Source organism: Neltuma alba, unplaced genomic scaffold (assembly GCF_004799145.2).
Source record: "Neltuma alba isolate B1F8T4 unplaced genomic scaffold, ASM479914v2 tig00013305_pilon, whole genome shotgun sequence".
In the NCBI taxonomy this organism is placed as follows: Eukaryota; Viridiplantae; Streptophyta; class Magnoliopsida; order Fabales; family Fabaceae; genus Neltuma; species Neltuma alba.
Window position 1 is genome coordinate 162,184 of NW_021637583.1, and position 15,226 is coordinate 177,409.

At 32.8% G+C, this 15,226-nt stretch overlaps 1 long non-coding RNA gene across 1 annotated transcript; it reads left to right on the plus strand.

Annotated features, from left to right (window-relative positions):
- Nucleotides 1-11,831: 11,831 nt before the first annotated feature.
- Nucleotides 11,832-14,852, plus strand: LOC114736094 (uncharacterized). The gene is made up of 3 exons (XR_003739327.1): nucleotides 11,832-12,002; nucleotides 14,005-14,076; nucleotides 14,555-14,852. It is a non-coding gene; the product is annotated as an uncharacterized LOC114736094 (long non-coding RNA).
- The last annotated feature ends 374 nt before the right edge of the window (nucleotides 14,853-15,226 follow it).

The following is a 15,226-nucleotide window of genomic DNA, read 5'->3' on the forward strand; positions in this document are numbered from 1 at the left end:
GACACATCAAATGGTCACTAAATGCTTCTTCTTTTCTCCCTTTCCACCACCTTCAATTGTTGGATTTAAACGGGAATTACTTATCAGGTCACCCTCTTTCTTTTAACTATTTTATCATTCATGCATACACACACAGAGCCAGCATATTACATTGACATGCATTGTTAATTAAGACTGATATTTTTATAAGCCTGTCAAACTGTGATATTTTAATCACAAAAAAATAATCAAAAGATGTAAAAGCACATTAGTTACAATGAAAAATTGGTAAAAAAATAATGACCGGATCAATAATTGTCCGATATCTCGTTCTTTTTTCTTAGTTTCCTCTTTAACCCAGCAGATCTGCCAAGGTATAAGACCATATTCTAGTTAAATATAGATAATTTTCTTTTGCCTTTCTCTACGTGGTCGTCTAGTTCAATGATTGGACTTATAATGTAGCGTTGTATAGTAGTTCACTATAAGTTGAAGGGTCAAATAAAATAACTTATTAAATGAAACAGCAAATGTTAACGTGAGAGTACATTTGCTCACACACTTGCAATGACAAATTTTTATTAATATGCTTACTGTTGTTGTGTCCTTTGAGTATATAAACAGAGAGAATGTAGCATTGTATAGTAGTTCACTATAAGTTGAAGGGTCAAATAAAATAACTTATTAAATGAAACAGCAAATGTTAACGTGAGAGTACATTTGCTCACACACTTGCAATGACAAATTTTTATTAATATGCTTACTCTTGTTGTGTCCTTTGAGTATATAAACAGAGAGAATGTAGCATTGTATAGTAGTTCACTATAAGTTGAAGGGTCAAATAAAATAACTTATTAAATGAAACAGCAAATGTTAACGTGAAAGTACATTTGCTTATACACTTGCAATGACAAAGTTTTATTAATATGCTTACTCTTGTTGTGTCCTTTGAGTATATAAACAGAGAGAAACAGAACAAGAAGCAGCCTTATATAAAGGCTATTCACATTCATCTTTCTTCACCACGAGTTTTCACAATGTTATTCGAACCTTCCATTAAGCTACCTTGGCCGCCGCTACCACCAACCTATATATATGTATTTGTATGCGTATAACTTAGCAATCTACTTCTCAAAATCCTTCGTTATCATATATCTATTTTGTCTCTGCCTCTCTGTTCCTATCATCAATATTTATTTATGAACATTGCTTTGCGAATTTACTTATAACGCCTAAATCACCTTAGCATGTTGAAGTTGGTTCATACATTTAAGCATGTCTCCACGTACAGTGTAATCAAACCCAATTTTAGCACCTAATATACAACAGACTGTAACTGATAATGCAAATCTTCGATGATTCAGTAACAATATGGGCTGGTCTTACCCATAAAAATTAACTGATTTTTTTTTTTTTGGGTTTCTCTTCTTTCTTTTTGTTTTTTATTTCTTTATTTTTTTTGTTAAATAATCCCTACAAAATCAGAGCCAAAAATATGGGTCGGTCAATCAAAACTTTATCGCATTCATTTGGTGGACCCCTAGGAATAAAGCTACTCACCGAATGATTCCTCTCTTGTCCGTATCTTTGGTTCTCATTTCAAATGGTGAAGGCACAGTTGATAATATAGTCCACTTTAAAAGGGAAGCACGGAGCATCAAGCAACCTTAGCATTGGAAAGGTAGATCCCTTCCCCGAATCTGCCTTCTCCCACGCGCTTTCATACTGTTCATAGCTGTCCACCATTCATGCACCTATACCTATATATTTGTTTATATATGCATTCTATACATTTCAATCTCATCTCATTTTCGGGTCTACCTGTATCTTCATATAGTTCATAAGATCATCGTCAACTTCAGTATTATTTAGCAATCATGAATCTCCATTACAATCAGCATGATCCTCCCGGCAAGTTTTCTCTTTCACAACAAGCTACTACTCTACTGTATCATTATACTGTGTTTGTAAAGGGTCATAGATTCTAGTCACACCCAGAATAGAGGATTGATAAGTGTTTGATTTCTTACTTTTTTTAATTGTTTAAAGAGATTCATTTCATACATATTAACTTTATTCTTGGGGATCACCGGCCATTGACCATATGCCCCACTGTTTGTTTGGTTGTGGCTCAGTTTTCAGATCTTGGTCGGCTTCACTGAGACAATCGTGCAGTGTTTATTCTTTACGATGAATATATCTGAGAAAATAACATCCACACCAAGGTCATGATCATGATCTCCTATCAAAAATATATATGCAATTGGCGGGAATTGCAAACGTATTATGGAAAATTTGGTAAAAAATCCTGTTTGAAAATTTAATTAGTTAACAGGATCTAAATTTGAGCACATGCAACCATGATCGGTGAATGCAACATATTTTCTGTTGTGTGCAAATGACTTCCATATTGATGATTGTTGCACATCATTAATGATATGTTGTACACAACGGAAGATATGTTGCACTCACAAATTGTAGTTGCACTTTCTCAAATTTAGGCCCTTTTAGCCAATTAAATTTTTAAACAAGGATTTTTATTAATATTCAACTCAGCACACACACACACACTACCATATCCAAATAACAACATTTGACAGCAAACAGAAAGGGACGGGATAAACTAGCCACCTCTGTTTCACTCACTTCCACAATTTGTGGTGAAACCTCGGGAACAAGGACTTGGATCCTCTCAATGTAAGGGGAAAAAAATTAGTCATTTAGATTATGGTGAAGGAAGCATGAGTTTGTATGGAACGAAAATGACTTAGAATTGGTCTAACTGTTTGGCAAATTTAGTTGATTAGATTAATTCCCTGAGATTTCCTTGAATGGGCATTTATTTGGATGCCAAAGCGCGTGCATTGTTTTGAATACTTATGGCTGTCAGATCAGAGATATAGACATGTCACCTTGTATTATGGGAAAGGAACCTTCATCGCTTTCTAATGTATCAGGGCACTAGGGAGAATTCTTCAGGTCCTATGGAGGAAAAATGACCAGGTCTACATTTATCTTCTTGAAAAATCAAACAGTCACTCCCAACTGTTTTATTAAAATTGAGAAAAATATTAAATTTTATTAACTCTATTAAAATTTAGAGTTAATATTATTTTTAATAATTGAATCTCAACTTCATTTTAATTCTAATTACTAAAAACTTCCACTATACGCCTTCCGGCTGTCGACCTGGCAATTCATTAAATGAGTGAATATTATAGTACTACGGGCATTTTAGAACATAACATCAATTTACAACACAACTAAGGAAACATAATGAGAAAAGGGTAAGATATTCAGTGAGAGGATAGGTGTGGTTGGCCCAGTGGTAGTTGTCGCCCTCGTCCTTATAGCTATTTTTACCATTCATGCATATAGTATATACTACATTGTTATTTTTTTTTAACTACAAAAATGTGTACATTGTTGATTGAGATTTTTATAAGCCTTAAAACTGTGATATTTTAATCACAAAAAATTAATTATAAGATATAGATTTTGGGAGTGATTTTAAACATAATATGTTTTGACATAGAGATTAGAGTATTTTAGTCATTAACATCTTTATTCTTTTTCTTCTCTCCTCCATCTAAACAAGAGAGTGATAATATTTTTTCTACTCTTAATTTTCTCTCCTCCTATTTTTTCCCCCATCCAAACGAAGCATAAAAGTGTTTGAAATTTTAATCATTTTTGTAATTTTTCCCTCATTAATTATATCATTGAGTTCATTATCTCTCACACGCCTCTCTTTTCGGCTCATTCACCCCCTCTCTCCATAAGTATGAATATTTTTTCAAAATCGAAATAAATTTTTTCACATTTATTGCTTTAAACCAATTTTAACTAATTTTTTACCCTCATAATTTAGTTACTCGTATCAGAATTTAGCAATTTAATTGATAAAAATTAAACTTTGTCTGCTAAATTGATAACTGAAGGAATGAATGAAGATAATTTTTTTTCACTTGAAGTGATTTTAGTATGCGCCTCTCCCTCAGTTGTTTTTTAACACGTGTGAAATAAATCTCATATATAAGGCTAATATCGACTCTTTAATTATGTCTTCTATTAAAAATCAGAAGAGCACCATCTTTTTAAGACTCCCCTGTTCGCATGTTCAACCCAATATGCAAGTCACCTTTTTTTTTAATGAACCCTGTAATTATATAATTCTTGGTACGTACATAGGAGACTTTGGCAAGTTCAAAACCACAAATTCGTGTTTTAGTAGATTAATTCAATTCAATGAATTATTATCCTGATTAATCATAACTGATCGTAAATAAAACTCAATTTTAATGCAAAAACGTACGTAGATGCTGAGCCTTTGTAACCTTATGGTACGAAAGATCCTGTAAGTGGAAGGTTGTAAATTTGATTCCACTTGTAATCTCATATTATTGCTGTTCACCCCCTAATATTGTGCACTGAACATTATTGTCGGTAACTGTTAGGGTCACTCTTAAATTGAGAGGTTACGTTATGCCCCATCGTGTATTTTTGGGGCAACGTAACGAATCTTCATCTTTTTCTATTCTTTCTGACTAAACGACTCCAAGTCTGGGTCAATTATGACAACGTTGAAGCTTGCTTAGGAAACAAAATTGTAGTTTTCTTCAATTGAAGAAATGACATGTATGATATATATGTGTGTGTCTGTCTGTGTGCCATTCACATCGTCTGCGCTCATCAGCAACTTTATAACTTGTCTTAATCATGACTGATTCAAGCCGGAAACTACTTTAATTTCCCTCACAATTATAACTTTCTGGTAAATATCATTCTTGTGTATTAGAAATTAGCATGTGAGACGATAGATCCTTGTCGGGATCATCAGAAATAGAGAGCCTAAGCCCTATCGTGCATTCTGGGGGAGCGTATCTTGACCTCTTCCTAGTATTTCAGATTAATTGAAGTGGTTACTAGTCCGTGTCAGATTATTAGGATTTAATGAAACGAGTGAGGGGTGGTTGAACGAAGAGGGAGAAGGGCTTCTAAAACTGGAAGAAGCTTTCAACTATCAACTAAATGATGCCAACGCCCCCCTTTCTGCAATTACAATAATTTGGAAGAGAATTTACGAGTTGTTTTATGGGACGTAAGAAAGAAAACCTCTGTTCATGAGACTTTCATCATGCACTTCATATGGTCAAGTCTAGAATCGTAGTATTAATGAAAGATAGCCAGTTTGTGTCTTGCCATGATCAGGATGGGCACTATGCTGAAATATTCAACCCATCACCTGGTCCTAACCTAGGTTGTAGTACAGTTTATTAGATACTATTTAATTTTCGGTACTTAATACAAAAGTTATAATTTGAATCTTTATACTCATCTTGGGACCAAATTATGCAATAAAGCACAACTCGAGTCGTATCTTTTGAGGATCTTTTTATTAATTTCTAAGTTAACTAAGAAACAAAAGAATTGAAAAGGAGGAGTTTGAAAAGGGATTTGATTTTTTATAAAATTGATTATGAAAATAAATAAATAAATCTAAACTACTTTTTTTTATATTTTTAATAAAGAGAGAATGAAAAACAAACAAATTTGAATTGGAAGAAATCAATAATGAGAATGCTCTTGGGGAATAAATCAATGACTATCCTAGCTTGTTTAATGATATGGGAGCAACTTAAGTAATTAGGACTGGTTTAGTTATTCCTTTTAAATTAATACTCAACTAGAACATTAATTACTTGTTAAATTCACTTCAAGCATAATCTCTATACAACTCGCATAAAAATCATACTAACAATGAATTAATAAAGGCATAAACATAAATATATGTATAAACCAAGTACTCAAACTTATAAATACCAATCCAAATCTCAACAATTCCAATCCAAACCAAGAATTACAACTAGCATTTCCTAGCTTTAAACCAAATATAACAAACTTCAAACCAGAAATCATCAACAAAATAGTCTAAACTAAGGACTAGAATTAAACTCCGCTTTGTAGCTCTCAAACTCAAGCCATTGGATTCAATCCCAAAGAACACAGTGAATTCAGCCTTTCATAGCTCTAAACCCAGTCACAACACGTCCTAAGAATTCAGCAGCCACAAGAGATGATGATGATGATGGTAGCGATGAGGTATGGTTGCATTTTTGGCCGAAGGAAAAATATGAAAACTGGAGATGACGGATTGTAGTGTGCGGCGGTGTCTATGCGTGAAGGAAAGGGTATATATGGGTCGAATTGAAGGAGGATTGGCGGCGTGTATATATGGCTTGGTGGTGTGCGTCTCTCCCTCCCCCGGTGTGCGTGTATATCAATATTCAATCAATATATAAGTAAAATCTGATGTCTTGATACTCGAGTTGGTTGCCTCTCCAATTTCCCTTTTTTTTTTCTTCTTTCAGCTTTCCTTTTATCTTTATTTCCTTTTTTCTTTTAGGCCAGATGAATTGAGATACTATTATAAAGCCCATAATCAATTATTTAAAAGGAGATAAAATATGATAAGATTTCCTTTTAAATCTCTAATTTTATGCAATCAGTATTTAACTCAAAATATTCATAATCAATGCAAATTATCTCATTTTATTAGACAAATATCCCCAAAAAGATATCAAATAATATATTAAAATAGGGATTTATCAAGTTAATTGGGAGTTAGATTTGATTCTAAATATAAAATCTTAACTCATTTTGTCTTTCAAGTTTATAATTCTTTGTTTTCAAAATATTCTCATTAATTGTAAGGGATTTCCACCGGTGGCTAGTTTCAATGCACATAATTAAAGATGGTAGTTTAGAAAAATTAACATATATTTGTTATAAATAACTAACTTGACATTTTTTTTAATTTCCTCAAATTATTTATTTAGCTTTTCTATTAAGAAACAGGGCTAGTAAATAATGTAGCATTGTAGCTACATTGTCTTTCCGATGAATATGCCTGTGAAAATAACATTCACACGAATGTCAAGATCTCCTATCTAAAATATATTTGCAATGGATGGGAATAGCAATTGTACTATGATTATTCAACTCAGCATATATATATATATATATAGACACACACACAGTAGATATATTGCATCCGAAGCTACCATATCCAAATTAAACAATAACATTTGACAGCAAAGAGAAAGGAAGTGGATAAACTAACCACCTCTGTTTCACTCACTTCCACGTTTTGCGTTGAAACCTCGGAAACAAGGACTTGGATCCTGTCAATGGGGGGAAAAAATTAGTCATTTAGATTATGGTGAAGAAAGCATGAGTTTGTATGGAACGAACATGACTTAGAATTGGTATATAACTGTTTGGCAAATTGAGTTGATTAGATTAATTCACTGAGACTTCCTTGAATGGGCATTTACTTGGATGCCAAAACGCGTGCATTGTTTTGAATAGTCATGGCTGTCAGATCAAATATATAGATCGTCTACATTTTCTTTTCTTTTCTTTTTTTTTAAGTGGAAAAGTATTTTATTCATCAAAGTATTTACAAGAGAGTCATCGAAAAACGGAGCAAGGCGGTACAACAAACCGGAAATTAACTGCGAATAAGATTAGTACAGAAGTTGTGAGCTTTCTTAGTGTGTTCGCAATGGGCAATAACTTCATTAACTAGCAGAGGAGGTTTCGTGGTTTCCTGTCTGAATATTCTGCGATTCCTTGCATCCCAAAGACGCCAGCATAAGAGCCCAAAAGTTGGATTGCTTTTGTAAGTTCGTAGATTAGTTACCAGCCAGTCAGTGAAATTACTCGAATTAAAGTCGTGAAGGCCTTGGTCAGGTATGAGTAATTTCCAGTAAGATGTAGGTAAGTTGCACCTTCGTATAACATGATCCAGGTCTTCTCTTGCCCTTCCACATATTTCGCATGTATCATGCTCAGTCATGTGACGTCTCTTCCTTTCACTATTCGTGAGGAGTTTGTTGTTCATTGCCAGCCATAAGAATGTTCTTACGCTCTGGCCCCAGGCCATTGTCAAACAAGCTTCCCTTTTGCATCCTCGTCTACATTTACTTTTCTTGAAACATCATCGTCTTTATTCATTTACTGCCTCGATAGCTAGCTGACTAATTTGAGTATATTAAAAAAATTAGTTAAGTTAGTTATTTGTAATAAATATGTGTTTTTTCATTAAAATATCCTTGCGAGTTAAGTGTATTGGCTAGAACTACTATTATTACAAGGATTACCATAAAAATCGATAAATACGAGAGACAAAGAGAATTGAAATCTTATATTTAAGACCAAAATAAAAATTAGACAAGCTTTTACATTAAAGACCGGAGGTAGTATAACTCAATTCTAGCATGTTTTATTATAATCATGAAAAGTTTTAAATTTCATCAACTTTATACCACCTCTAGTCTTTGATATAGGTTTAGTTTTAATTTATAATTAAATTTTATATTAAGAATGAAAAGTAGTATTAAAATTTAATAGTTTTGTAACTTTACTCATATTAATACACACACACATACTTTCTAAGAAATAGCAATTCACACAATAATAAATAAAGGATAAACTTATATATTCATGCAAAACAATTTAATGATGTGACTTATAAATAAAACAAAATGAAATATTTTTTTTCTTAGTTATTTATATCTTATATACAGAATTAAGAAATTTAATTGATAGAAATTAAACTTCATGTACTAAATTGATAACTGAAGCAATAAATGGAAATAATTTCTTTTTATTTGAAGTGATTTTCATATGCATCTTCCTTTTCTTTTATTTTTTAATTATCTAACTATGATTCCCCCGTTCGCATGTTCGACCACCCACCCACTCCCCCCAACAACATACACATAATCTTTTTTGTTTTTTGTTTTTACCTCTTTGTCATTAAATTATTCTTGATACGTATATTGGAGACTCTTTGCAAGTTTGATGTAGCCTTGTGGCTAGCCTATCACATAAAACTAAGCTAAATGTAATATAATGGCATTAACCTAGATGTCTAACTCTTGAGGAACCTATAATGTCTTAGTAATCTAGCATAAATATCAAATTAACCAAGCAATATGTGTGAAGTAATTTCTTAACTAGTGACCGTATCAAAAACTAAAAGGCTATCTAAATCCTTATAGTTTCAAACCTATGAGTGAAGATGAATGCAATGTATGAATTATCCTTGATTATCAAGTCCACCAATCATCCTAGTTTTTCTATTGATTGAGTTCAATTCCTTTATTAGACTTAGTTTGTGAAGATCTTTTACAAACAACGAATTCAATAAGCTAGAACCCTAACTCATCAAACTCATCTTAATGTCTAATATGGATTATACTCTGCAAAAGGTAATCTATTCTCTCAATTAACAATGTTAGAACCCTACCTGGTCAATCAAGGGATTTAATTACTTGAGAAAAAAGAACCAATATAATAGAAGAAAATATCAATCCAATCAGTTGATTAAAGTGCAGAATACAATCCAAATCTTGGTTCCAATATAATTCAATTGAATTACATTTCATTACAATCACAAATCACAAATCTAATAAACCTTAGAAATTACAATCTATGAATGTAAAGAGTAAAACTAAGATTAAGGTAGAAGAAACTCCCAATTATAGCTTCAGAAACTCAGATTGGCTTCATTGAATATCAAGGGATCAAGATCTAGCCTCTCATGACTAAAATCACAGCTTCACCAAGCTCAGCAATATCAATGGCCATAGCAACAGTGATCTAAGGAGAATAATCGATAGAAAATGAAAGAATTGGAGTAGAAATAATGAATTGATGATGGAGAATGATTAGGAGGTGAAGAGGGACGAAGTTGAGAGAGTTTGGATGGAGAAAACGAAGCTTAGATGAAGAAAATTTTGAGCTTTTGACTATGCATGTTCACCATTTGGTTTAAATCTGAAAAATTTTGGTTCTTTCACCCCAGCGAAGCCAAAACAATGCTGTTTGGATTAGTGAGTTTTGAGCTTTTGACTAGGCATGTTCACCATGGCGAAGATCAGAATGTGCCGCGGCGAAGTGAGGTAGAATCACTTCTTCCTTGATTTCTTCAACCTTTGATCACCTACAATGTTCACCTTAAGCTCATGGTTATCTAATCTAATGTATGTAAGATACACAAGAGCCAATGAATGAATAAAACGCAAGAATTATCACATAAAAGCATATAATTAACTATTATTGTCACACCCCAACTTTGGAGGTGACCGGCACAGAATATGAGAGACCTCACACTCCTAAGCCTAAATATATGGATTGTTTAACTAATATATGTATATATATTTAGGATAATCATAAATAGAGTAATCTCATTAGACAAAACATTCATATACTTAATCATGTTGTGATTCAAAATATAAAACTATTTGTAGAAATTTTCAACAGAGCCTCCACTGTAATCTAGACTTCCTGAAAATTTTACAATAGCCTGCAAGTTTCAAACAATATTTGGGGCTCTGCTCCCCAGCACTAGTATATATATAACTACATTCTAAAATAACCCAAAAGATGAGGACCTAGTCATAGATTACGTGGAGCATCAAATTCTAAAAGTAAAGACATAAATGTACTTTCGAGTTTACATTAGCTAACAGTTACTCAAAATAAAGTCACAAGTTCTGGATCTTTAATGAAGCTCTTCACTGCTCAGCTGGGGTACAGGATCAGTGGTGCTGTATGAAGTCAACAAAAGAATCTACCGGTGAATAACATCCCATTGATAATATTTAAAAAGGTAATAACAGATGAATGCAATAAAACTAAATTTTACTTGGAATGACTATGTGATAAAGAATTAAAGTTTCTACAGTACACAATCTTAAATTAAAAGATAAGTGTATACTCAGGCTCATTAAACAATTAAATCCAAAGTTTGTAATAAAACAACTTGTTACACAAAAATATTATAAAGTAACATTTCTTAAATACTAATATTTTTATAGGACTTCAATAGAATAGAATAGCAAGTGCAGCTTGAAGCCACGAATACAAGCGTGGACACATTGTAATATCCCAAATTTTGTAGCTACAAATTTATAAGATGTTTGAGAGGCATAAATATTTAGTTAAGACCTTAGGAAAATAATTATTCTATAATAGTCTACTATTGAGTAAGAAATATAGGAAAATAAAGAAGGAATAATTATTAAAAATATATAGTGACCTAAAACAACTAAGGAAAAATTATAGATGACTGTTTTGGGAGATAAATGTGTTTATGGATGAACAAAAGGGTAGAGATAATTTAAAATCTATTTTCCTAAATAAAAGGCTTATTTTCTTGAGAAATTCAAGAAAAGTAGTTATAGGTTAATTTTCAGCTTCTAAAATTTAAGGAAGTTATTTAGTGAGCTAAAAAAGAACTAGAAAGAAAGAAAACTCCTACAAAATGCTGAAGATCAATTTTAAAAACTATTTAAGATTAAAGTAAAGGGTAAAATTGAGATAAGAGTTACTCATCTGGTCCTATTTATAAGCACTTCCAACAAGTTTCACATAGACCAAGAAAAAACTTAAACTACATTAACTCTTCATTAAAATATAGCAACTTTCCAACTTTACCCCTATTTAATATATACCATTTAAAAAAAAAAACTATCTATACTATATAAATGAAGGACAACATGGTAAATTTATAGTAAAAATTTAATGAGGTGACTTGTAAATAGGACAAAAAAAAATCTTCTCTCTCTGCTCTATAAATAGGATCAGAAGAGTATCTTGTGAAGGGAAAAATAACTTTTTGTCTTTTAGCCCAATTATACGCGTCTTTTCCCACGATGATCACTCCCAAATTCTCACGTTCGTGGCACGTTCTCTGCCTCTTTTTCACTACCTTCAGCCACCTGTTTCCCTTACATCAGATCTCCTTCAACACGCTTCCCTTCTCTTTCTTAGACAAGTAAGCTTGATGGCGTATATTAGAGTGAGAGTCTGAGAGACTGTGGGGAGGCCGATTGAGAGACTGAGAACGAGAGAGAGAGTGAGAGAAAGAGAGCTAACACTGGGAGGGAGATCCAAGCAGGGAAGCTTTTGGGGAGGAGATAGATTACGTGCAAGTCGGCTTTCGAACCAAGGTAGACTCCTAAGTCTTCTCCCATCTTTTATTTCTTCGATTAGATGATTTCAGTAGGAAAGGGGTGATTGAATTTTGGTTCTGAGTGAGGGGAAAATGATGATTAAAGGTTCGAAACTATAACTAGAGATAGACTAAGTTAATATTTAGCATTGCATGTGTTGGATTGATTCTGTTTTGTGATTGCGAAACCCGATGCTTACTGTTTGTGTGTGTGTGTGTGTGTTCGTATTGTTCGAGTTATTTCCTTCCTCTGAATCATTGGCATTAACTGATGAGATGGGTTCAGTTGGGAGAGAAATCACCGATTTGGTAAAGATTAAAGCTTGGGTAGTTGAAAAATAAAATTGATATAAAATCAGTGACTTTGTTTTGATGTCTCTTATGTGGTTGCATGTCGATCATTGGCCATTGGTTTTTGGATTTGATAATCTGTAGCTCCTCGCATGGAGGAAACATTCGAATTCTTGTGCCAGCATTATTGATTTTCAGAAATTAAAAGAATAGTTGACTCAAGAATAAGAACTGTATATATATTTATATGATTGCTGAAAATAGAAGCTTTATGTAAGAAAGCCGATTATCTGTAAGTTCCCTTATTTTGATCTATAAATGCAAACGTGCACTTGCAGTCGGGTTCTTTCTTGATTGAGCTAAGGGGAAGTGATTTAAATGTGATACTGCTGTCATTGATATTAAATAAGAGTCTCTAAAGGGATTCGAAAATGTTGGAACAGGGAGATTGAATAAGACTTGTATACTTGTATGTTGCCATGAGTCATGGGATTAGGATTATTGAGTTTGAAAACTGATTATAAATTATTGTTTGGGGCTTCTGAATGTTAAACCAGAGATCCAAGGCGTTAGAGTATGTTTTAAGGATGCTTAAATAATGATCAAAACAGTGTTCTTGAAATTGGAATCTGTTGAATTGTAGTTTATATGATATATTGTTAAAATTGGAACTGAATAATGTATGAGAACTTGCTGGTTTATACTTCTGAATATTAAGCCATTATAATAACTTATGAGCTGGGTCTAGAGACTCTTGAATGATGGTTTAATATCTGACATAAGAGCTAAAATCTTCAGGGGAGCTGTTTTGTGTGGACTGAATGGTTAAAGAATTAAAAGAAGCATGCCTATGTTATGAAACTAGAAAATAATTTCCAGGTTATATAGTGCTACTGTTTGAAACGTCTGATGGTTAAAAGTTGATTATAAACTTGTAAGAATATGAGTAAAGCAAGTGAATGCAAGGTGGTCTATAGGGATGCGTGTAGTGGACTTTCTTATTCATGTTTTCTAGTTGCTGAAATTGAATATTATTGTCATGAAATATTTTTGTACAAGTTGATGATTGACACTGTCAATTAGTGAATAATTACCTTATCTGTTAGGGGTCATAAGCTGAAAAACTCCTTGTTGATTAATATCAATACATGTGAGAAAGCCATAAGCTGAATTATATGTTTAGATGTTAAACTGTTATTCTTAGCTATGTGAGTGAGATTGAATGTTCAAAACAGATAATAAAGGAACCCGAAATGCTTGATGAAACCATCCATGTTTGTGAAATGTATAAGACTGAACTAAACTTGAGGAACTAATTTGAAATTCCTTTGAATATCTCTAAATGTCAAGTTAATGTTCTACATAGCTATTTATGATCGAAGAGTATTTGAATGATGATCTAAGTTTGTTGTTCTGTGTTCTTGCATGCTGAGCAATGATTTAAGAAGCATGAAGAGTTAATAACTAAGTTACATCATACTGTCTTAGCTAAATCAAAATAGAATAAGAAGTTAAGAGAAACATAAGAAAGGAGAAATGTTAGAAACCTTTGGAAATACATGGATGAAGTGTAAATTTTGGGCCAAGATGACCAACCACCTTAAGAGAAGAGAGTACACCTGAGTGGGGGTTATAAAGAGATTTAGCTAGTTATGGGTTAACCAGAATCCCAATTTTAACTCATTCTATATATGTACTTGTAATGTTAGGATTTAATTGGCGTCCTAGCTTACCAAGAAGAAACCAAGAGTAAGGTACCCGCACAGGAGAGCAGGCGGAAGGTAGCTTTAATCATCATTTTATATGTTTTGCTTTGGTTGCACGTCTGTTGGTGCCATAATGCTATAGTTAAGTATGAGAACATGTAAATTGCCTTACTAGTTATTGTCATGGCCATATGCATGCATTTCGCTGTCCAGTATATGCGCATGTAATAGTTAATCAGTTAACAGCTGCACAGTTATTCAATTGATCAGATAGCAGCTGTTCAGTTATTCAGTTATCAGTTAGCAGCGGTTCAGTATATATATGCACAGTTAATCTCAGTTATTCAGTTACTCAGTTATGCGCAACAGTTAGATGAGATTCAATTAAATAACAGTGAATATGCCTTAGTTAGTTACTCAGTTCAGTTATTTTGTAAGGTGTTCTCCATGGCTTATTTTGCATGCTTAGTTTTATACCATGCATAATATACGAAATATGATTACTGCTACTGAGATTCTTTGAATCTCACCCCTCTTTTCTATTTAACCATAGGGCCCAGTTCATCCAAAGGAAAAAAGAAGCTGGTGGAAGCTTAGCTAAGGTGGCAGGAAAGAAGAGCTTAGTGTTTAGTTAGTTAGTTAATCTGGAATATTTTTGTGTTTGTTTCCCAGCTTAGTGTTTAGTTAGTTAGTTAATTTGGAATATTTTTGTGTTTGTTTCCCCCTTCCTTTTATGATGCCTATATTTCATTTTGTGAGGTTATGTAATTTCCACTATGGGATGTATGTACCTCTATAAGGAGTAGTGTGTTGGGGTAACTTAACATAACTGGGGACTTAGCATACATATATGCATATATTAATGACCTATCTATAATATGAATGGTTTAGGATTTACCAAGTATGATTTATTAGAGCTGAAACAGAAAAGTAGAGTTTTCTGTAGAAACATTTGTACAGCTCTGATAAATTGTTATTGCTATTAGATCAGTATGATTTCAGGTCTTATTATATCGTATAAAACTTTCAAAGTTTGAAGTTATAAGTTTTGAGTCAAAGTAGATAAAAGGTTTTAAAAATACCATCTTTTTAGTGTAAAGTCTCAATCATAGTTTTTAAATCTGCTTTCATAAAGGTAAATAGAGTAGGATGTTATACACATAGTCCACGAGGATAAGTAACTAATCGAGCATGGCCAAAGCCATGAAACAAGCGCAGGAACAAT